The sequence below is a fragment of the Papaver somniferum genome, chromosome 4, assembly GCF_003573695.1.
Source record: "Papaver somniferum cultivar HN1 chromosome 4, ASM357369v1, whole genome shotgun sequence".
Taxonomy (NCBI): domain Eukaryota; kingdom Viridiplantae; phylum Streptophyta; class Magnoliopsida; order Ranunculales; family Papaveraceae; genus Papaver; species Papaver somniferum.
Window position 1 is genome coordinate 18,008,442 of NC_039361.1, and position 24,759 is coordinate 18,033,200.

General features: G+C 38.5%; 1 pseudogene; it reads left to right on the top strand.

The window, feature by feature from the left end:
* On the top strand, positions 1–24,510 carry LOC113272099 (annotated as a pseudogene).
* The last annotated feature ends 249 nt before the right edge of the window (positions 24,511–24,759 follow it).

The window sequence follows — 24,759 nt, forward strand, 5'->3', positions numbered from 1 at the left end:
ATGGAATTCCTACAGGGGCTTCATGATCGGTTTTCTGCATTGCGCGGTCAGTGTTTGTTAATGGAACCTATATCGTCTGCTGCCAAGATGTACAATCTTGTGAGGCATGAGGAGGAACAACAAGGTATTAACTCATCTTATCTTCCTCAAGTTGAATCTGTCACTCTCAATGTTTCTCGCATTGACTCTCAGTTAGCAAGATCCAATCCGCGAACTCTCTACAATCCTGGCAATAACAACAACACTGGCAATGGTAATAAACGACAACGTCCATTCTGTGACCATTGTAACAAACACGAACATGCTCTTCTTACATGCTGGAAACTCAACAGATACCCAAAAGATACACCGAGATCCAGAGATCATGAAACTCCAGCATATGTTGCTGCTGCTGTTGTTCCGGTCACACCTGCTGCTCCAGGAATCACTGCGGCTCAATATGCTCGGCTGATATTGATAGGTATGATCTCCATACCTTGGTAACTACACTATAAAGGCGGATTTCAAAATAATAATAGACGAGAAACTTAGAAGAACACAAGTAGTGATTCGAAGAAAATATCTTCTCTAGATTATGAACAAGAAAATGATTAAAATTCTCTCTTTGTTACGCTCACAATCTTCCCTAAACAGTGGATCAATCTTAAACTGTTTGTTAGGTTTTTTTGTGCCTAGAATCTGTGTTTTTAGCTGTTAGCCAAAGCCATCTATTTATAGCCCTCATCGTACTCAGCCGACCAAGGACTTCTATTAGGAATCTATTTCCTAAACTAAGAGTATTGCCTAAAACAAAACTCTTCCCTAACTAGGAATTCTGCCTAAACAAGGATACCTGCCTAGAATAGGATTCTTCCCTCAACTTAGCTTGAGGTTAACTAAGTTTCCTAAAGGAGTACGGATACACCTGTATCATGGGTCCCCCTTTGAAGAACTTGAACTCCTGTGAGAGCTAAAAATGAAGGTTAGGGAACTCGAGAGTCCCTTTTTCCTTGTTAAACCACTTGGACTTGCTAGGAACTTGACCTTGACATCCAATTAGAAAAGCTTCTTTCTCTCCTTGTCGTTGGGTAGCCACTCTTTGCTCCAATATGCAGTCTTTCTTGAGTGGTTCCTCTCTATCAAACCATAAGTCTTCTACTCGTGGTAAGATCATAGTGTCTTCGTCGTCATCATCAAGTAATGGAGGTTCAAACAACTTCAAGTATTCGACATTTATTACCAAGTATATTTCTAGATAAGGTGGCAGATCTAGACGAAAGACATTGTCACCAATCTGATCGAGAATACGAAATGGTCCATATCTCAATGGCTTCAACTTCTTACCTTCGCCCTTCAGTCGTTCCATACCTAATTTTAACCATACCAAGTCACCAACACCGAAATTACAAGGCACAAGATGCTTGTCATGTTTTGCTTTGTATTTGGCTTGTGACTTCTTTAATTGCGCTTCAACAGTTGCATGAATCTGAGATATCTTCTCCAAGAACTTTTGTGCCTTTTGTCGTTCACTTCCTTCCTTCCCCCCATTGATGTGTCACTAGAAAATACTAGATCAAAAGGACTAGGTGGTAAGTAACCATAACACGTCTCGAAAGGAGACTTTCCCGAAGAACTGTGAACTGCTCTATTGAAAGCAAACTGTAGATATGGTAAACTCTCATCCCAAGTTTTAGGATGATTAGAATTATATCCCCTTAACATGTGAACCATAGTCCTGTTGACCACTTCTGTTTGCCCGTCTGCTTGTGGATGAAAAGTTGTACTCTTCTTCAACCTAGTGTCGATCATCTTCCATAAAGAATCCCAAAAATGACTAAGGAACCGACTATCCCTATCAGAAATAATCGAAGTAGGTAAACCAAAATGCTTCCACATATGCTCAAAGAAGAGCTTTGTTGCACCAGCTTCCGTTACCGTCTTTGTACATGGAATTAATGCAATCATCTTGCTGAATCGGTCGACCACAACGAACAAGTAATCATAACCAGACTTAGTCTTTGGTAACCCACCAAGAAAATCCATAGAAATACTCTCCCAACGCCTTGATGGTACTGGTAATGGTAGATATAACCCACGTTTTCTGTTGGAAGGTTTAGATGTGCTACACAACTTACACCCTCTAACTAACTTAGACACATCATCTTGCATCTTTGACCAAAAGACATAACGACGAAGGTTAAGAAGAGTTTTATTCATCCCAAAGTGTCCAGCAACTCGAGATGTGTGTGCCTCTCTCAACCATTATAAACGATCTCCATCTTCTGGAATGCAAAGTAACTGACCCTTGTATAAAAATCCATCTTGAAGTTCAAAGTCGCCTTTAAAACTACTCTTCAAACCTTTTGACACCTTCTTGAAGTCTTTGCTGGATGCGTATGACTCCGCATACTCTTGAGGAACAATTGGCTGAATTCTCATGGCCACCATTAATGCTCGATCTTGAGGTCGAGATAACATATATGCCAACTTGTTTGTTACTCCCTTCTTGTACCGAATGAGAATATTGAAAGCCATCAAGTAATACATCCACTTCATGTGTCGGGCTTGTTGTAGTTTCATCTGTGCATGTAGATACTCCAATGGTTTGTGATATGAACGTACCACTACTTCTTTACCTAAGAGATACACTCGCCAATGCTTTATACATTGATATAAAGCATAAAATTCTTTGTCATAAGGTGCGTAGTTCTTAATAGCACCTGAGAACAATTCTGAATGGTACTCCACTGGTTTACCATCTTGTAACAACACTCCTCCCAATGCATAGTTAGAAGCGTCGGTATCAACTTCCAAAGTACGCTGTAAGTTAGGCAATGCCAACACTGGTGCTTCTGAAATCTCCTTCTTTAGTAACTTAAAAGCGTCTTCATGGGTTTGTTGCCATTCAAACTTTGCCTTATCTCCCGTCAAACCATGTAACGGTCCTGCAATATTCGAGAAATGCCGAATAAATTTACGTAAGTAGGTGCAAGCCCCTAAGAAACTCCTGATTTCAGTTACAGTACTAGGTCTAAGCCACTTAGTAATCACTTCAACCTTCTTTGGATCAATATTTCTTTGTCCACCACCAACAATGAATCCAAGGTACACCAACTCCTCATTTCCAAACTCACACTTCTTTACGTTCAACTTCAGCTGGCCTTCATGTAACACTTTAAACACCTTCTCAACATGAACGATATGCTCTTCCCAAGTTCTGCTGTATATTAGGATATCATCCAAATAAACAATCACAAAATCTTCTATAAAAGGTCGTAACAAATCATTCATCAAACACATAAACGTCGCTGGAGCGTTATACAAACCAAAAGGCATCACCAACTATTCGAACAAGCCTTGTTTGGTTTTGAAATCAGTCTTCCATGTATCATCTTCTCGAACTCTCATCTGGTGGTATCCGAATTTAAAATCCAACTTTGTAAAGACTCGAGCTTTTTCCAACTGATTCATCATGTCGTTTATCCTAGGTAGAGGGTAACGATTCTTGATTGTGATCTTGTTCAATGCTCTATAATCAATACACATACGCCAGACTCCATCTTTCTTTGGAACCAACAACACCGCTGATCCACAAGGTGAAGCACTTGGCACTATCATCCCTAATTCTAGAAGTTCCTGGACTTGTTTCTTGATCTCATTAGATTCCTCTACGGTCGTGCGATAAAGACCTACATTAGGTAGAGAACTCTCCCCATTCAACATGATTTCATGCTCCACACTCCTCTTTGGAGGTAATCCCGTGACATCAGAAAATAAATCCTTATACTTCAACTTCAACCTTTCTAGGTCATCTTCTTATTTTTCATACAAGGCTTCCAAACAAACTCTACTCGGCTTCTCCTCAAGAGAACGGATCACAAGAAGAATGAACTTCGTGTTAGCATTCAACAACCGCTTGGCCTGAGTGGTTGTGATTAAGATTTCTCCCTCAAGAGGAGAGTGTATAGCCCGAATCACAAAACTTTCTCCATCTTTGGTAAAGGTGTACTTTTGTTCCCTCCTATGTGGAGTTGCATCTCTATCCCATAGGTAAGGAATACCTAGTACCACCTGACAAACATCCAAAGGAACTACGTCACATGTAACTTCGTCAATATATGACTCGTCTAGAGCAAATTTGAACGTGCACTGCTGTGAAACTTGTAAGCCCCCTTCCTTTTGAAGCCATCCTAAAGGGTATGGTTTTGGATGTTTGAAAGTCTTTAATCCTAAATTCTGCACCAAATAATTTGAAAGTAAATTCTTCTGACTTCCCGGGTCAATAACAATATCAACTAGTATTGTTTTGACTTACATCTTTACTGTGAAGAGTCGCTCCCTAAGATCATCTTTAGAAGGTCTTTCTTTTGCCCTGTCATAAGAGAAAGCTTGGAATTGGGTTCCGTTAGTCCGTGGACTTCCTTTAGAGTTTGAGCGACTAGTGCTGCCTTCTTGCCTTCTTTCCTCTGCAACCCTTTGGGCTTTAGATGAGGGTTCTTAACCCAACACTTGTCGACAACGTGACCTGTTTGCTTGCAGTGGGTGCAATACAAACCTTCCTTATTACTAGACTTCCCTTCTTCTTTGCTCCTTTCACCTCCTTTGACAGTGGTACCTCCAGATTTCACCTTAGTATTTCCCTTTGAATCAGATTTCTTAAGCCTGCCTTCAATGACATTAGCTTTAATACTTGCTTCAGAGATAGTATCTACCGAAAACATCTTCAACTCCTTCTGTATATATTCATGTAACCCGGAAATATACTTCATATAGATAGCATGATCTTCCAAGTTTAAATCCAAAACCATAGCTTGATTATGAAATTCCGAAGTATATTGTTGTACGGTTTGGTTGTATGGATTGCTTCAAGTTGTACCACTTGAACCGTCTCTCCTCAAGGTAGACAACCGGATAAAATTGTTCCCTTACAACTGCCTTGAATCTTTTCCATGACAATGCTCCCTTACCTAGGTTTTGTCTTTGATAATTCTAACATAATCAAGGAGAAATTTATCCTTTACAAAAATGCGGAATTTCCATCAAAACAGATTAGTTATAAATGCCGAGAAGAAACAAAAATGCTCAGTACAGTATCACACGACAAGTACGGAGCAAACATGGATGGTAAAAACTCATGTTAATATTGTAAAAGAAATAAATTTTTGGCTAACAGTGGGGTTTCAATCAGAGAGTTCGTTTGGTCATTTTCAGAAACATGGAAAAGTATCACATTTTTACACAATGAGATAATCAAGAAAAGCATAGAGTTTCCATAGAACAGAATCGATAATTCATGCGAAAGAAAACATGGCATCAGTTTGTGATAAATGAAAAAACACACCCAGTAGGGTAATTTGGCATTAAAGCAAATGTACAGATTATTGGAACAAATGGGGAGTGATGTGATTGTAGAAGTGGTAAATAAAGTTCGTTCAAAGACTTGTGAAGATTTGATATCAGACTTAATACTAAAAAATATATACAAAAGATGTCACAAATATCGAGAGGTACTGAGAGTCAAGATTCCACCAATTCTCATATTCACGTGGTTCAACTATCGATTCCAGACAATTATAGCTCATAACATAATAAATATTGACTCTTTATTCTTTGTCAAGGTAGATTTTATAAAAGATTGACTGTAAATCACAAGCATGACGTATCAAAAATACTAAGAACAAGCATACACCATCAAACAAAATCACAATCAATTAAGAAAAATCATGAATCAATTTAAAATAGTGCAAAAGTCATAAAGGAATTAAATAGATTTACCACACGCGTAGAGAATGGCTTCCTCCGTCATCCCAGTGTTGGGTTTTAGCTCATGATGGTGAAAACACGCTCCAAAGATATAAACATGGCTCAAAAGGTGTTTTATTGAAGAAAAATAGTATTACAACGAATCTGTAACAGATATAATTGTTACAGAGTCAACTGTTACAGAAATTGTTGCAAACTGAAGATAATTGTTATTAATAGACTGTTACAGGATTATGAATTTAAGACCCTACGAAACAACTGTCCTGCACAATTGTATGTTCTTCAGCTTCGTTTTCTTCCTGCTGCTGCTGCAACTCCTCCTGCAGCTTGAGTTTCGGCTCTGCAGCGAAACAGAAACTTCCCCAAACTCCCTCCTTTCTTCTTTGAGCCTGCCAGCACCTATTTATATACACGAGACCCCAAATTCTCTCGAATAAATCGGAGAATATCTCGGTTTTCTTTCACCGGAAGTCACCGGGATTTTCTTTCTCTCTTTATCTCTTCTACACGTCTCTAGAAGTAATACCAACTGTAAGATGATAGAATCAAATCACTAGAATATATTCTCTCCGCTTCTTCACGTATGTTTCCAAATATACACCATGAAATTTCTGTGACTTTCCCTTGCCCTGATTCACCGAGATATGCATGGAAACTTGTTTTTCTGCGTATCTAAATCCTATACCATCCCTGTTTTATCGAAATAGGTTAATCCCAATCAAAATAATGAAGAAAATCCGAACAAAACTCTTCAAACGCCAAATCAGAGTATCCCGTGATACGTTTCCTCTGTTTTTCTCCACACTATCATGCAGCCTATTCTTGTCGATCAAAGCAAACATACCAACCCTGTTTAGTCCAATAAAGTCCAGCCCAATGAAAATTTGCGATTAAATCTCTCTTTATCATGCCCAGAAATCGAACAAAACCGAGAAAAGTTCACTCTCCCTGTTTAACCCAGAACTTGATTATCCAGCCAAACCTAAACAATTCCAACAACCATACCGGCCCTGTTTAACCATCAGAAGACCATGCCGCCAAAATCAGCTCTTGAATCTCTCCAAAACTAGTCCGAAATTCGAATCCAAACTCTGGCAGTTAATTTCCCGCCAAAACAGACTTTAAACGGGGAAGAAGGTAGTGTCCCCTTAATCCAGCTACGGTGTCCCTTTTGGCAACTGGGGCGGAAACAGTAAATTGTGGGGTGCAAATAGCCATGGGCGCCCCTTATCAATTGGTTGCCCCTTATCCATACTGATAGTCCGAATAGTAGGGTACCTTTATCAACTTTTCGAGCAGATTTCGCCGTAAAAATCCATTTCTCCAAAAACACCTACAAATACATAAAATAGCAAAATAAGCACAAAATCGAGAACTAACAATATACATAATTGAGATCAAAATAGACACATAAATGCGCCTATCAGATACCCCCAAGCTTATTATTTGCTAGTCCTCGAGCAAATCAAATAATGAAAATGAAAATCCTAACTCACTGTCGCAGGCATCGTCGGTTGCATTTAGCGTATGCAACAAGCCTTTAAACCCCTAGGTGGCCCTAGTGGCTGAGTTATAGTCTCGGGAGGGCTTACCAGAGGTATACCCACAAAACTTTTATACTCCAGACCCTAACTATCTACGCATAACCTTGGAAGGCACTAAATAATCTCCTTGGTTGGCATACTTATTGACTACAGGAGGAAGTACCCTGATGCGAAATTCCAATTGTTGTACACTAGTTTGCACTCAAGCATACTAAAATTCATATATAAGTGACAGAGCTCTACTCAGATAGTCGCACTATGGACATCAATATCTGGAGTCAACAAATCACATGGATAGATTAAGAGATGGATATAGAAAAATATAGATGGTTTTGATGTTTACTAGGTGAACGGTGTTTCCCATATCTGTCTGAAGGCCACTACTAGGATAAACCTATCCTAATGGACTGAGATACTGGTCTGGACTAATATCAACACACTGGCATATACAAGGGTACCAGTGGTCGATAATCCTAACTCTAGGTCAACACAACTGGCATATACAAGGGTACTAGTGGCCGACTTTATTAAATTTATTCCGTTTGGTCTGATGGTCTGGTCTTAATTTCTTTCTTTTTTTTTTTTTTTTTTCTTATCTCTCTTTTTTTCTTCATGGTATCTCAATCACTCTAATTCACCCTAACATTGGTAACAACTTGAATTGTGAGCCCCACCAAATCACTTAGAGAAACATATAAAAAAAAACAAAAAAAAAAAACAAAAGTGAAAAGGACTCAACGAGATATGGCGAAACTACCATGTTATTTCTAACACCTGAGCTCTGTGCTTTTATGAATAGACTCTTTAGATGTTTTTATCTAATCAGATTGGTTCCTCAACTCCTGGCATAAATTGGTTAGTGCCATCCTTAATAAGCATAAATTTATAGGCTCTGAAATTTATTTATTGTAACTAAAATGTTTCTCCTATACCCCAAACTTAAATCTAACATTGTCCTCAATGTTCTAAAGATGAAATTAAAAGCATGAACAAGGAGAAACTGTTACCATTGAAGCAAAAGAGTTAAGGAAAGATATTACCGTGTTGCATGAGATTGGGTTACCTCCCAAAAAGTGCTAAGTTTAAAGTCTTCAGCCAGACATCAAGTTTCATAAAATGGCTAGTTACCTTTCAAATCATATATCAGTAGTCGAAATAACTGTGGGTCATCAAAACCAAATAAAACTGCCACTAATATGAAACAACTGCACAGGATCAGAAAAAATAACATAAGGAGCACAACCTCATTGAAAGTTTCTTGCAAGACAACTGGATTTATTTGGGGCACCTAATTGGGCTTCATATGAGTGTTTTTAAAAACAGATTCATCCGAAAAACGGGGCTTTAATAGCTGGATTTCCTCCTGGCATCGGGTTGAGGAGTCTGAATAGACTCAAGTGATACCTCACATGCACTAGGATCGAGTCCCAAGTTAGGGACTTCTACTAGGGAAAATTGACGATCACTACCCCTAAACTTAGAATTTTTGGTGTTTCTAGATAGACTAGTCACAATACTCCTAATTTCTAGACCATCAGGTTTCTGAAAAAGGTCAATTGCTTTCTCTGAGTTATAATCAGGTGGTTCATCCTCTAAATTCTTTTGAGGTATACTAGATGTAGGACTTATATGTTTCATATCCTGTATGGTCAAACCTAGAGTTTCCTTATTGTCTTGAAGCACGATTTCTGGCCTGATGTCCTGATCGGATGCTATAATCACAGGCGAAGTCTTAGATGGCCCTAAGAATGCATATTTAAGGTCCAACTTAGGAGGATCTTCTAAACAAGGGATTAAGGTAGACTCAAAAGCTAGTAATGGTTCGAACCTAGCTATTTTTCAGTATCTAACATAGGAATAGAATCCAACATAGCACTTACTTGTTCAATGTTACTATCTTCGTCGAAATCCATGCCAAAGTGGGCTAGACAACTCTCTAATGGATCTTCCGATATGAGGTTTGGCAATGACTCTTGAATTAAGGTTCCTATCATGTTCACCACTTCAATGCACGTGTCATCTAGCTCAGAATGTAGCTTATTGACATTAAAAATATTCAACTCAATAGTCATATTACCAAAAAATAGATTCATAATACCATTTCGACAATTTATGATCGCATTAGACGTAGCTAAAAATGGGCGACCTAAAATCACAGGTATCTGGTTCTCTGGGTCAGGGACAGGTTGGGTATCTAAGACCACGAAATCCACATGATAAATAAACTTGTCGACCTCAATAAGAACATCTTCTATCATACCACGAGGAATCTTGACAGACCTATCAGCTAACTGCAATGTTATCTTGGTAGGTTTCAATTCACCGAGCCCTAGATTTAAGTACACATGGTATGGGAGTAAGTTCACATTGGCTCCTAAGTCAAGTAAAGCTTTGTGTACCCTGTGTTTTCCTATCGTACAAGCAATGGTAGGCGCACCTGGGTCTTTCTATTTAGGAGTTGTGGGGTTCTGAATGATCGAACTTACATGACTAGCTAAAAAGGCTTTTTTAGGGACACTAAGCTTTCTCTTTCGCGTACACATATCCTTAAGAAACTTGGCTTTTAGTAACGGAAGGTTTATGGTAACTTTCCTAAAAACCTCCATTATGTCATTAAAGTTGGATTCACTCTTTGTTGGTACTAATAGCTGTGGAAATGGGGCTCTAGGCATAAAATAGGGCCTCTCAGGAGCCGAATTGACATCATCAAAAACTTTATCAATCTCCTCAGCTATGGTTGGTCCTGAGGGGTGAACTACAGTATGCTCACTATCGGGCATGGTCACCTGATTGTCTACTACTCTACCACTCCTAAGGGTTCTAACAACATTCAACTGATGTGATGATTTTGTACCTACTTCATGAACTCCTTTAGGATTTGGATTAGTCTGACTAGGGAACCTTCCGTTATCTCTCTCACTTAAGGTCTTAGCTATTTGACCGACTTGAAGTTCTAACTTAGCAAGAGTTTGAGCATTAGTTTGAAAGTTCTGCTTGGTTTCCTGTTGAAAACTAACTTGGCTCTTTACTAACATGTCCTGGCTCTGTGCTAACATATCCTGGCTCTTTCTTAATATACTAAGAGATTCCTCTAAGCTCGTCATTCTATTCTCTAAAGAGTTCTGAAACTGACCTGAAGAGTTCTTATCTGAACCAAAACCGGTGGGAGCATTAGAATTACTAAACTGACCTTGACTCTGGCCTTTATACCATGAAAGGTTCGGATGGTTTCTCCAACCAGGATTATAGGTTTCTGAATATGGGTCAAACTTCTGACGGTTATCGAATCTAGTGTTATTATAGAGAGCATTGGCTTGTTATTCATTATTCTGGACTTCCCTAAAAGGCTCTAATCTACCACTAGTGTGACCCACTTCTAAAGATTCTAACCTTTTCGCTATAGCAGCAATTTTGGCATCTGATTCAAAGTTTTCTTCTACCCTATTAATGTTTCCTCTGCCTAGAAGAATTGTTTTCTGGGGTCCCCTATTACTTTCCCATTGTTGGGTCTTTTCGGCGATTTAATGCAAATATGTCATCGCATCATCAACTGTTTGGTTTTCAAACCCACCTGTACACATAGATTCTACTGTGGTTGAAGTGGGATAATCTAAACCCTCATAAAGGATCTGAACTAACCTAACCTTTTCTAAACCATGATGAGGACATTGTGCTAATAGATCATTGAACCTTTCCAAATACCTATACAAGGATTCTTCCTCCTGTTGAGAAAATGTGCAGATTTGCGTCCTAATAGACGATGTTTTGTGCCTAGGGAAAAACTTGTTCAAAAAGGCAGGTGTAAGTTATTCATATGTTTCAATTGATCCAGAAGCCAAACTATATAGCCACGATTTGGCTTTATCTTTCAAGGAAAAGGGGAATAACCTGAGTTTCAAAGCATCATCATCAAGGTTTCTAATTTTTAGGGTACTACAAATTTCCTCAAAGTCCCTAACATGGAAATAGGGGTTTTCATTTTCTTTCCCTAAAAATATTGGGAGCAACTGTAAGGTTCCAGGCTTAAGTTCATAATTTGCTTCAGTTTCAGATAACCTGATACACGAGGGACGAGTAGTCCTAGTAGGGTTTAACAAAGCTTTCAAAGTTTCCATTTCTGGCACTATTGGAATATCATGGGTTTTCTCCTCAAACGGACGTTCAAAAACGGAATATTCAAGAATCGGGCTTTCTAAATTGAGGTAATCGAGACGCTTAGAACTACTAGGTTTCTCTTTAACAAATCTACCTAGGGCGTCTCTTTTACGTTCAGGCATGCAAAATAATAAGGTAGGGAATTCTATGCAATCACAAAACAAGGCTGACTCAACCAAATCAAACCTATTAATTTCTAGCAAACAAAAAGCATGATGGCTCCACTTAGATTGTTTCTAGACCAGCTTCTATTCTTTCGAAAAGGAACTCGTTATAATCTGAGAAAACCCCTCTGGAATCAATCTGAGTCAAAGTAAGTTGAATAGAGGCGAGGGAAGCTCGGTGGAGCTTTGATACCCAAAGGCCTCACCGGTATTATAAGGCGGCGCAGTCACGCATTCAACTCACAGAAACCATCATGAACTTCGAAGTATGCTCAAAAGAGTAACCAACATTTTTCGAACGACTTTCCTATTAAGCTCGTTACCCTATAGGTCTCGTTCTAGTCAAAATTTTAGGCTTAGGTTCGCGTTTGGTTTCGTTTTCCTAAGGCGGGCAAGAAGAGAACGGTGATGAAATCCGAACCCTTATCTTGTATGGCTAGTCCTTTCCCTTTACTAGGCAATTAAAGCATCCGTTTTCAACTCCTAAACATATATGAAAACGAAGGAATACAGTAAACCCGCTGATAGGGGATTCGCGGGTGTTTCGAAAAACTTACCTCCCATACCAGACGGGCGAAGAACCGCTGAAGTAGACTCGGACCACGACTTCTATGTCATGTACGAACCCGAGGGGCCGAGGCGATATCGTAATCGCCGTCCTTCTCTGCACACAGTTTATATTTAAACTACCCTTCCGTAGGGTTTAAAATAATGTCCTAAAGTTTAAAGTCCAAAGTGTCCAAAAAGAAAAGAAAAATTACAAAAATTAAAAATAAACCCTAATACAGTTTTTTCTAAAAAAGGAAGAAATAAACAAAATCCTAAAAATTAAACAAAAATAAAATTGTCTTCTTTTCAGTTCTTTTCGCTTTGTCTCTTGTTTCAATCCCCAAGGTCTTTAGTCTCCAATTTCTTTTTGATTCAAAACCTGCAATAAATAGACAAATACCCAAAAACGTAAGATAGAACAAGAAGAATAAAACTAAAAAACAAAAACAAAACCTAAAATAAATCTAAAACCCTAACCTAAACACAAATCCCCGTCGGCGGCGCCAAAAATTGTTGTGATTGTAGAAGTGGTAAATAAAGTTCGTTCAAAGACTTGTAAAGATTTGATTTCAGACTTAATACTAAAAAATATATACAAAAGATGTCACAAATAACGAGAGGCACTGAGAGTCAAGATTCCACCAATTCTCATATTCATGTGGTTCAACTATCGATTCCAGACAATTATAGCTCATAACATAATAAATATTGACTCTTTATTCTTTTCCAAGGTAGATTTTATAAAAGATTGACTGTAAATAACAAGCATGACGTATCAAAAATACTAAGACCAAGCATACGCCATCAAACAAAATCACAATCAATTAAGAAAAATCATGAATCAATTTAAAATAGTGCAAAAGTCATAAAGGAATTAAATATATTTACCACACGCGTAGAGAATGGCTTCCTCCGTCATCTCAGTGTTGGGTTTTAGCTCATGATGGTGAAAACACGCTCCAAAGATATAAACATGGCTCAAAAGGTGTTTTGTTGAAGAAAAATAGTATTACAACGAATCTGTAACAAATATAATTGTTACAGAGTCAACTGTTACAGAAATTGTTGCAAACTGAAGATAATTGTTATTAATGGACTGTTACAGGATTCTGAATTTAAGACCCTACGAAACGACTGTCCTGCACAGTTGTATGTTCTTCAGCTTCGTTTTCTTCCTGCTGCTGCTGCAACTCCTCCTGCAGCTTGAGTTTCGGCTCTGCAGCGACACAAAAACTTCCCCAACCTCCCTCTTTTCTTCTTTGAGCCTGCCAGCACCTATTTATATACACGAGACCCCAAATTCTCTCGAATAAATCCGAGAATATCTCGGTTTTCTTTCACCGGAAGTCACCGGGATTTTCTTTCTCTCTTTATCTCTTCTAAACGTCTCTAGAAGTAATACCAACTGTAAGATGATAGAATCAAATCACTAGAATATATTCTCTCCGCTTCTTCACGTATGTTTCCAAATATACACCATGAAATTTCCGTGACTTTCCCTTGCCCTGATTCACCGAGATATGCATGGAAACTTGTTTTTCTGCGTATCTAAATCCTATACCATCCCTGTTTTATCGAAATAGGTTAATCCCAATCAAAATAGTGAAGAAAATCCGAACTAAACTCTTCAAACGCCAAATCAGAGTATCCCGTGATACGTTTCCTCTGTTTTTCTCCACATTATCATGCAGCCTATTCTAGTTGATCAAAGCAAACATACCAACCCTGTTTAGTCCAATAAAGTCCATCCTTATGAAAAGCTGCGATTAAATCTCTCTTTATCATGCCCAGAAATCGAACAAAACCGAGAAAAGTTCTCTCTCCCTGTTTAACCCAGAACTTGATTATCCAGCCAAATCTAATCGATTCCAACAACCATACCGGCCCTGTTTAACCATCAGAAGACCATGCCGCCAAAATCAGCTCTTGAATCTCTCCAAACTAGTCCGAAATTCGAATCCAAACTCTGGCAGTTGCTTTCCCGCCAAAACAGACTTTAAACGGGGAAGAAGGTAGTGTCCCCTTAATCCAGCTACGGTGTCCCTTTAGCAACTGGGGAGGAAACAGTAAATTGTGGGGTGCAAATAGCCATGGGCGCCCCTTATCAATTGGTTGCCCCTTATCCATACTGAGAGTCTGAATAGTAGGGTACCATTATCAACTTTTCGAGCAGATTTCGCCGTAAAAATCCATTTCTCCAAAAACACCTACAAATACATAAAATAGCAAAATAAGCACAAAATCGAGAACTAACAATATACATAATTGAGATCAAAATAGACACATAACTGAGCCTATCAAATACCCCCAAACTTATTATTTGATAGTCCTCGAGCAAATCAAATAATGAAAATAAAAATCCTAACTCACTGTCTCAGGCATCGTCGGTTGCATTTAGCGTATGCAACAAGCCTTTAAACCCCTAGGTGGCCCTAGTGGCTGAGTTATAGTCTCGCGAGGGCTTACCAGAGGTATACCCACAAAACCTTTATACTCCAGACCCTAACTATCTACGCATAACCTTGGAAGGCACTAAAGAATCTCCTTGGTTGGCATACTTATTGACTACAGGAGGAAGTACCCTGATGCGAAATTCCAATTGTTGTACACGAGTTTACACTCAAGCATACTAAAATTCATATATAAGTGACAGATCTCTACTCAGATAGTCGCACTATGGACATCAATATCCGGAGTCAACAAATCACATGGATAAATTAAGAGATGGATATAGAAAAATATAGATGGTTTTGATGTTTACTAGGTGAACGGTGTTTCCCATATCTGTCTGAAGGCCACTACTAGGATGAACCTATCCTAATGGACTGAGATACTGGTCTGGACTAATATCAATACACTGTCATATACAAGGGTACCAGTGGTCGATAATACTAACTCTAGGTCAACACAACTGGCATATACAAGGGTACCAGTGGTCGACTTTATTAAATTTATTCCGTTTGGTCTGATGGTCTGGTCTAAAGAATACGCGCAGAAATGCTTGCCATGCCAAGAGCATGCTCCAATTCCTAAAAGGCCTGCCAACGAGTTGCATCTAGTTTTCAGTACCTGGCCATTCTCTATGTGGGGACTAGACATCGTCGGACCACTTTCCAGAGCTCATGGAGGCGTTAAATTCGTATTAGCCGCTACTGATTATTTCACCAAATGGGTTGAAGCAGTGGCATTGGTACATCTTACCAGACATGATGTGAAAAGGTTCATATGGGAGAATGTCGTCTGCAGATTTGGAATCCCAAACGAGTTAGTATCAGACAATGGGAAGCAGTTCGATTCTGGGATGATCGAAGAATTCTGCAAGAACCTGAATATTCGCCAAAATTTCTCATCCCCTTATTGTGCTCAGAGTAACAGGCAGGCGGAAGCAACCAATCGCGTTATTATGGACAATCTCAAGAAAAGGCTAGAGAAAGCGAAGGAAAGATGGACACAAGAGTTCCTGAAGTCTTATGGTCCTATCGAACGACCCCAAAAAGATCCACTGGTTTTTCCCCATTCACAGTGGCTTATGGGACAGAAGCAGTCATACCCACCGAGGTACATCTCAAGAATACCAAAACTCGTGCTGTCAAATCCGGAAAAAACGAAAACATACTGGCTTTGGATAAAGAGTTTTTATAAGAACAAAGAGAAAAAACCTTACAACAGTTGGTCCGGTACCAACAAGCAATCAAGTTGAGCTATGATCGTAAAGTCAGAGAACGGTCGTTCAAACCCGGTGAATAGGTCCTGGTGAAAACCCGAGCAGCCACAATGGAACCAAACTGTGGAAATCTCGGAGCAAACTGGGAAGGTCCATACATAGTGGACAGGCCACCATCTTGTGGCTCCTACTACTTAAGGAACCTCAATGGAACTAAGGAATCAAAACCATGGAAGCCATGAAATTCGTTCCACTTGAAGAAGTTTTATCATTAGGAATAGTTTCCAATCCTGCTGTGTTACACTCTTTTTCCTTTATGATGGTTTTACCCCACTGGGTGTTCCACGCAAAGGTTTTAACGAGGCAGCTGTTGTCGAGCAGTAGGTATTTATCTTGTTATTTCTATTCATAAATTTAATTCAACATTATTTTGGTATTCCACACTTTATCAAAATTGTTCGTGTTTTAAGATGTTACGGACGTTCCAATCCGCAGTCAGTCCTAAATGGAAAAACAATACAGTTGAAGTCTATTGTCAGCAACGTCTCTGACACCTCGCAGATAGGGTGAATGCACAATTCGAGCATTTTTACCCTATTCCAATTGAATCCCCATTATATGGGATATCAACAAATGTGGCGAACATTTTCACCTGTCCAGGCATATGAAAACGTACACATCTCAACTCTGCGCGCATCTTGAATAGTAAGATTGGCCCCCTGCGCGAATTCAAAATAGCATAAAAACACAACTTTTCATTCCATGCGCATGCAAAATGCAGCAGGGAAGTGCACCCTTGCGCGAGCATTGAGCAACATGACACCACAACATACTGGGGCGAGTTATATGTCACCTCAACCATTTGGGGGCGAGATATATGACACTCCAACGCATTCATTACATTCTTGGGGGCGAGTTGCATAGCACTCCGAGCAACGTGCGTGGGGGGCGAGTTATGCAACACTCCAGAAAATTGCAAATTCAGTAGAATTAGGAAACCCAAACTTCTTAACCCATAACGAGTTATGGATCAAGAGAGGGCGATGCTTGTACCCTAATATTTCACACATAAAATGGGCTCACTTGGGTCTAATATGCTCCTCATATTAACCAAATATAAGACAAATTGGGTCCTAAAAGCACTCTATGTGCAAGCCCATGTGCAGCAAACCAAACAAAATAGCTAGCTAGGCTTCATAAGCTTTGTGCATGGAAGCCCATGAGAAAAGATCCAAGCCAAGTCATGGAGGTACTAGCCACGTCATCAATTCCTAATCAACCAAACACTGCCATGTCAAATGATATTACGCAGTCAGAGAACATAAGGCAGTGATGTCAGCAAAGTATGACGTCAGCATGATGTCATCAGATGTCAGCAAATGATGACGTCACCATATCGTCGACATGTCGTCATCAGGTGTCAGCGGACGATGATGTCATTATGACATCAACAAATCGTCAAAGAACGATGGCGTTGACGGAATATTCTTCAAATATTCTGTTAAGTTATAACGACGTCGGCATGTTCCTTACACCGTTAGATATTTCATTAAGGTTATGACGCCGTTAGGGTTGCAGTCAATTGCGTCAGCACGACGCCAGCAGATGACGTTACGATGACGCCAGTTTGTCTTCTCCCGCACCGTTACTCTTCTCCGGCACCGTCTCCGTCATCTTCTCTGGCACAGTTCAGCAGCAGGTCACCGACGGCATACCCTGGCCGGCCTGTGGGTTTTATTTGGTGCAATGCAGCGTAACTTAGTTCCATACTCCTTATGCAGTGCATCACGATGTACTTAATTCCGTAGTCCTTGGATTTGTGCACCCCTCCTCTGTTCAACTGAAGGATGATTCCACCCCGAGCCGAACCAAGCCATGCTGAGCCAAGCTAGCCGAGTTGCAAGCTAGTCAAGCCATTAGCTCAGTATATTTCAGCCCCATTCAGTTGTACTTGAGGATTTGTATGCCCCATGTGGGCTTAAGCAAGCTTTTTACTTCTTGGGCTTGGCATTTTACACTATTTCGTGCGCTTGGTCTCTTTTATCCATTTTTGCTTGACTAGTTCCTTAGCCATAGAGGAAGTTTCTGGAAACTTCTAAGAGGCATGCAAGGGCCATTCAATGACATTCATGACAATAGGCATGCAAGGGCCAGTTATTAGAGGAGGCATGCAGGGTCAGTTATTGGAGGAGGCATGCAGGACCAGTTATGGCAATTGATGCCTACCACGAAATTAGAGGAAAAAAACGGAAATTCACACCATATAAATACGGGGTTCACAACCCCAAACGTTATGAAATCTTCCCCACAAAATTATCCGTAAAAAACCTAAACTGACTTATGCATCGGAGGGTTTTTTGCTGGTACCCCACTATTCAATTGGAGAATAAAACAGCAGATCGATCTTCAACAAAATCACCATTAAGTTCGTGTTTGAGGTAGAATTATTTTTACCATACAAACAACACCATTTTTTAAAATCAAGATTTGTTCTACTGTAAAATATATGGGAATAAGACATACCTCTCCAGATGGTTTCAAAAAAATTGCATTCAAGGAAAATATAGTCAATAGTTTCACTTGTAACTGTATTACACATAATAGATTGAGTATCTAAATGGATATGCCTACCTAATCTCTCCCTGACTGGCAGACAATCACTAAGAGATTTCCACATAAACGAATGCACTCTAGGTATAACTTTAAGTTTCCAGATATCTAACCATTCAACTTTGACATCCAAGTGTTTCCTATTACATAAGTAGTTGTAAGCAGATTTAACTGTGACTCCTCAATCCTGAGTACCAATCTATTTAGGCTTGTCAATGTTTTTAGTATTAGGTTCAATCATTTTAATTTTCATGATATGTTCATCATCAAACAGATTGTTTAGCAAACCATTATTCCATTCTCCATTAGAGTTAATCATATCAGAGACCTTATTGCAACCATTATTAATAACATCAATCTTAGGTTTTGGTATCTCACCATCTATAAGCCATTTATCTGTCCACATATTAATGCTTTCGCCATTTCCTATATCCAAGCTATGATTTTCTTTTATAATGTCTAACCCTTTACATATGCTGGTTAAAACCCAAGACTTATTACTCTTTTTCTTGTATCTTAATGGCTCGTGAAGATTATGGGTATGGAGACATGGAATTGACTAGCGAACAACTGGAGGTACGGAAGTGTGGACAAAACTTTGTAAGCCCATTGGTTAGACAAAATTTTGTACCCTTTCCCTTAAGCTAATGAAAGTGAGTTCGTTGGCTTAAATGTTTGCCTTGGTATTATGTTAATTCGAAAGTACTCCTTAAGCTTTGTGAAGCTTAAACATGGCATTAACCTCTCCTTGTAGTATGTGCTACAATTGAAGGAAAAGAAAAAAAAATCTAAGTAAGTGTTCCGTTTCATACTCAGAGTAATGTTGCTATTTGCAAAGGTGCAAATTTATAAGGCTAAAATACGAGAGGGTGATAAGAGATGACTGAAACCACTATATTACCGAGTCATAGTTGGGCATTTGCAGGTGTGACACTAACCATGGTGATTCTTGTGAATGCACATACCAGATAAGGACTATGTCTAACGTCGTCATCCCCACTCTACAACGTTAAGCCTCGGAAACCATCTTTCTAGTAAGTTATCTACACCCATATTATATTTTAAGTCAACAATCTAACTTTCTAATAACTATCACCCCCATTAGGCTAGATCTTGAAACAAAACCACCACTAGGATTCCACCACGTGTTGTTTCATTTCGTATATAACACATTTTCCATTTTATTTTTCCATTACTTATTATTCTTTCACAGAAAAAAGAAACAGTACGCGAGTTATAAGAGCAAGTCTTATGGTGGAATCCAAACTATTCCAAGTGTGGAAAAACCATGGAATGTCAAGTCTAGTGGCTTCCAAGTTGGGGCGCTTTCACAGAAAATCCAAGCAAGGTTCCACGATTTCGTGGAAGAGTTCGTGGAATCTATCTGAACGCCAATAAGAATAGCGTTAAACGCTAATAAGAATAGCGCTAAAAAACGCCATTAAGAATTGCGTTTTTTTTTTATCCGTAGATTTAAAATGAGTTGTTAAAATCTAACGGCTGAGAAAAAGCTTCATTCTTAATAGCGTTTTTTTAGCTCTATTCTTAATTGCGTTTTTTTAACTCCATTAAGAATAGCGTTTCTACTATTCCACCATTACACTTGCGCTTCCATCCACAGTTCCAACTGCTGAGGTGGCGTGGAAGATGGATGGATTCCACCATAAGACTTGCTCTAATCCCAAAGGTGTCATTATCCATCCACAAAAAGCCCATCAAAACAAAAGTAACAAAAAAAAACCCGAAAAACAAAAGTAACACAAAACCCCAAAGAACCGTAAAATTTGATGAAACATCAAAGAGTTTGGTGAAACCAATTTTGAAAATTGAGGTTTTGGTATCAATTTTTAACAATTTGGGATTTTTGTATCAATTTTGTTTAAGACGAAGTTTCAATGGATCCCAACATTTGAGTGGGGTTTTTGTACCACAAGTTTGGTCACGTTGGGTTTTTATGAATAGTTCTGGAAACGAAAAGAAAAAAAGAAAAATTAAATCCTCCGTATTTTTTCGTCTTCTTGCTTGAACTGCTCTACACTCCCGCTTCAAGAAAAAAAGAGGTAGTCTCTTTTCTCAGTTAACCAATCGATACAAGAATATGATCAAATAATCATTTCCTTTGTTTAGATCATCAACTTTTTTTTGTTTCTTTTCCTTCACTTCGCGTTTTTTTTTTTTTTGGATTTTTTTAGTGTTGAATTTAGGGTTTTCTTATGCTTAATTCTTGAATGTGATTGATTAGTTTAACTATTGAGCTGATCTAATCTGTTTTGGTATTTTATTTGTCTAGATTTATAGAGTTTATTATAGTGATCTGTTGGTTTTTATTAGGGTTTCTGGAATAAAATGGTTATTGAGAGGTTTTGGATTTTTTTAAATCAAGGTTTTCTTAAGGTTAATTATTGAGCTTTAATGAGCTGAATTGATGCGTGTTTCAAGTATGTTTTTGTTTAAATGTACTGTGAGCTCAAATTTATTATGATTAGCTTTTAGGGATTCATCTTTTTCGGTAGAGAGATGGAGTGTAAAATAGTGATTAAGTAAAGATGAGACTGCTATATGCGATTTACTTGAGGTTCTATCGTGAGAAGGTAAGCAAAATGACAGTAAGATGACGGTAAGAGTTCATTTTACGTGTGTATGATCTGCTGAAGGAATCGTCTGGATATTTCTATACTAGTTTGACTGCCAATGACTCTTGATCCTCGGAAAAATATGAGGTGATTGCAGTTGATGCTTTAGTTGATCTCTTATGGTACAAGAATCTTACTTGAAGTATCCTGTTCTATGAAATCAATAATCACATCCGTGTCTTCTCTCTGAGCAGAACACTTTGCCTTCTCATGAATTTCCTGTACCTCTAATTTGACTATTTATCTAAAATGAACCATGAATTATTTTTGGTGCTTCTCTGCATGTGGTATATGAAGTATAATAATATATCTTGTATTCAGCGCCGCAGATGATGTCTATGTTAGGAAACTCCTATTCTAATACTGGTGGTCCGCTATCTCAGAGCCAAGTACAAGGAGGCAACAACTCGTTAAGTTCTATGGGAATGTTAGGTGATATGAACTCCAACGATAGTTCCCCTTTTGATCTTAATGACTTCCCCGGGTTGACAGGCCGCCCTAATTCTTCCGGAGGTCCTCAAGGGCAATTAGGTATTCAGCAAATTTCTTTTGTTATTTGGTGTTATCTGTATGTTCTTGAACTTGCAACAAAACATCAATTATTCTTGCTTTTCAGGCTCACTGCACAAGCAAGGAGTTAGCCCCATTGTTCAACAAAACCAGGAATTTAGCATCCAGAATGAAGACTTTCCTGTTTTACCTGGATTTAAAGGTATTTTCTATTCTCAAGAACACAATTTGTCACTTTTATGGCTCTTTGATCTTGCATTATCTTTAACTTATAAAATAATGACATATATATTGTTAGTTATTGCCGCTTCGTGGAGACTTGTCTTCCATATCTGTCTAGCTGTTTAAATTTAGTTGGCACTTGTTTAGGTTTATTAGTAATAATCAATTTTCTTGTCAAAACGGATTTAAAAACGGATTTATGGTTGTTTTACGGTGCTTCAGAAAGAACAATGATACTGCTGTGTCGATGATGCAGTCTCAACACTTCCCTGTAAGTCTAGGCTTCAAAGTTTCTTTGCGTTTCTCAGTTTTCTCCTTAACAGCCATTCCTGAAAGAGAAAAACTTAGGGACAGGGATGTAAGGCTAGTTTATGTTCCAATATGGAACTTGCATTGAGCATGCATAACCTTATTATTTATTTGCTTTGTAAAGCTACCTTCTTACCTTTTTAATTTGCAAACCATACAAATACACAATGTTTAAGAAAGGCAGAAATTCCAGATAAATGTGTTATATGGAAGTATTCACGTGATTTTCAGTGGAAGAGTCAGCTTTAATGACATAGCCTTTGACTTATAAGGAGGATTCAACGATTATTTGGTCTATCTTTTTACTTTTAGGCCTTTTATTCATCTTGTTTTATCACAATTCATTGGTTCATTTTCGTTTTTAATTTTCCTTTTAATATTCTTATTTATGAAGATTTTTGTAATTAATGGCCAGCTGTCAATGGATAACTTTCCATTTTAAACAATCATGGACAGGGTCAAGCTTTCCTTCGCTTATGAAAGTTTGTTCTGATTTTTTACTTCTCACATACAGATGGGAAGGTCTGCAGGATTTAGCTTGGGAGGTACATACTCATCTCACCACCAACAGCAACCACAACATTCTCCATCAGTGAGTAGTGCTGGTGTATCTTTTGGCCACGCAAATAATCAAGATCTTCTTCATTTGCATGGCTCTGATTTATTCCCAACTTCTCATGGTGGTTTCCATTCACAGGTATGTCTTTGTTCCCATCAATGATTTATTGCAGAAGTAGTGTAATTGGAAGGTTGTCCTTCTGGTTCACTTGTATGTAAATTTCGTTTCTTATTCTCTTTCCTATTAGGTTCAGAATAGTGGACAATCTAATATTGGATTGAGATCTGTAAACTCGGTGAATTCTGCTTCTGGTATGGGCTCATATGATCAGCTTATTCAACAGTATCAACAACTTCAAAATCAGTCCCAGTTTCGCATGCAACAGATGTCGGCGGCAAATCAATCATACAGAGAACAGAATATGAAGTCCTTGCAGGCAACACAATCTGCTGCTGATCATTTTGGTTTGCTTGGCCTATTAAATGTGATTAGGATGACAGATCCTGATCTCACATCTCTTACTCTAGGAATTGATCTAACAACACTGGGACTAAATTTAAACTCAATGGATGACCTTCATAAAATATTTGGATCTCCATGGTCTGACGAGCCAGCAAAAGGAGAACCAGAATTCAGAGTGCCTGAATGCTATTATGCTAAGCAACCGCCGGTACTACAGGTGAGCCGCTCTGACTCTTTAGTCTCGATGTAGTGAGTTGTTTCACTTAGTTCATTTCCTTGTCTCATCCTTCTGATGTCCTTCTGATGTGATGAATGCAGTAAAAGTATTTCTTGAAGTTCGGGCCTGAGATGTTATTTTATACTCCCTCCATCCCTAATTAGATGACCTACTTGGTTTTAAGTTTTGTCCCATGAATAGATGACCTATTTTTGTTAGTATAAGAAATATGTATAACTTGATAGTTATGTTTATATTCGTTAGGTAGGTATTTTAAAATGCTTTTCAACGGTATAAAGTTTACGAAAAACCGTGATATAGTTTAAGAGATGAATCATTTCTAAGTTTTACTAACATCCTTATCTTAAAAATTGTGCAAACTACAACTAGGTCATCTAATTAGGGACGGAGGGAGTATATTTTACAGGTGCACTATTTTCTTGTTCTCGCAATTTTTTTTTGGTTATTTCAATAAAGTGTTCTATATGACTTGCTATAATTCGAAAATAACTTGCGATGTTTTTTGTTTTCTATGCAGCATGCCAAGAGACGCAGCTCAACTATTTGCTGCCAATGAGCTGTAAGTCTCCCTCCCCTTGCATTGTATTCCTTTTTAATTCCATATTGTGCATCTGTAGTTCAATGCTTACCCTGTCCTATGTAGGCACACAAGAGGATGGATCTACCACAAGGAGCTCCGGATATGGTTAATTAGGGGTCCTAACATGGAACCTCTTGTCAAGACAAGCACATATGAGAGAGGACCCTACATCTGCTTCGATCCCAACACATGGGAGACTATTCGCAAGGTTCGGAATAAAATCATCATTTACCAGATGCATGTTGAACATTTTCTATGTTAAATTGTCATTCTAATTTTCCTATTTTATTTTTACCATTTCAGGATAATTTTGTGCTCCATTATGACATGTTAGAGAAGAGACCGATGATACCTCAACATTAGCCATGTTTTTTGACTTTGTAAAGTTTGCTGTCCAAACATTAGTCTCAAAGTAGGCTCTACCCATTACCCCTTTTTCATTTTTGGCCATTGGCGACAGCAAGTAATTGTCTTTGCTTGTGAAGATTATGGGTATGGAGACTATGAATTGACTAGCGAACAAGCGGAGGTACGGAAGTGTGGAATGAAGTAATTGTCTTTCACTTTCACATTCTCATTCACCAGTCACCCCCACGTATTTAAAAATTAGGCTAATTCCTAGCTCACTCTCTCATCATCTCTCCACTTTCTCTTCCACAAAAAAAAAAACAAAAAACAGAAAATGGTGTTTTTTTTTTTCGTAGCATTTTTAGGGGCCACCCAAAAAGAATTAGGGGCCAACAATAAGACAAAATAGGGTCACCAAAATATAAATTGAAGCTTGTCCTTATCTCGCGTATTTCATAATGGCGAAATTA